This window comes from Malurus melanocephalus, unplaced genomic scaffold (genome assembly GCF_030028575.1).
Source record: "Malurus melanocephalus ecotype Western Australia unplaced genomic scaffold, MMel_1.1 scaffold_2158, whole genome shotgun sequence".
NCBI lineage: Eukaryota > Metazoa > Chordata > Aves > Passeriformes > Maluridae > Malurus > Malurus melanocephalus.
In genome coordinates, this window is record NW_026625390.1 from 9903 (window position 1) to 10923 (window position 1021).

At 57.7% G+C, this 1021-nt stretch overlaps 1 protein-coding gene across 1 annotated transcript in view; it reads left to right on the plus strand.

Annotated features, from left to right (window-relative positions):
• Positions 1–884: 884 nt before the first annotated feature.
• The window catches only part of LOC130587623 (leucine-rich repeat and fibronectin type III domain-containing protein 1-like), a gene marked incomplete at its 3' end in the record, with an annotated part of 2340 nt that continues 2203 nt past the window's right edge, over positions 885–1021 (plus strand). The window contains exon 1 of the mRNA XM_057388599.1: positions 885–934. The remainder of the gene's footprint in view (positions 935–1021) is intronic.

The following is a 1021-nucleotide window of genomic DNA, read 5'->3' on the forward strand; positions in this document are numbered from 1 at the left end:
ACTGGGACATGCTGGGATGTGCTGGGCCATACTGGTATAGACTGGGATGTGCTGGGATGTACTGGGAGGGACTGACCCATACTGGGCCATGCTGGGATGTGCTGGGATGGACTGGGATGTGCTGGGATGGACTGGGTCATGCTGGGAGGTGCTGGGCCATACTGGGATGTGCTGGGATGGACTGAACCATACTGGGATGGGCTGGGTCACACTGGGCCATACTGGGATGTGTGGGGCCATACTGGGATGTACTGGGATGGACTGGGCCATGCTGGGCCATACTGGGCTGTGCTGGAATGTGCTGGGATGGACTGGGCCATGCTGGGATGTGCGGGGCCATACTGGGATGGACTGGGATATGCTAGGATGTACTGGGATGTACTGGGATGTGCTGGGATGTACTGGGATGGACTGGGCCATGCTGGGATGTGTGGGGCCATACTGGGATGTACTGGGATGGACTGGGCCATGCTGGGCCATACTGGGCTGTGCTGGGATGTGCTGGGATGTGCTAGGCTGTACTGGGATGTGCTGGGATGTGCTGGGATGCATTGGGTCATACTGGGATGGACTGGGATGTGCTGGCCATGCTGGGCTGTACTGGGATGTGTTGGGTCATGTTAGCTTTTAATGGATGTTGTGCTGGGAATACTGGGCTGAACTGGTCTGAACTGGGCTGGACTGGGCTAAACTGGGCTGGACTTGGCCATACTGGGGTGTGTGGAGCTGTACTGGGCCATACTGGGCGGGACCGGTGAATGTAACTCTATGACAGCCTATACTGGTGTGTGTGCAGTCTGTACTGGTCCGTACTGGTCCAAATGGGTCTGTACTGGTCCAAACTGGTCCAAACTGGTCCAAACTGGGCTGTCCTCTGTCCCCACAGGCCCCGCGGCGACGGCCGGACGGGACCAACATGGAGCCCTGAGAGGAGGTAATGGGATCACTGGGGTTACTGGGATTACTGGGATAACTGGGATCTCACTGGGATCTTACTGGGATCTCACTGGGGTCACTGGGA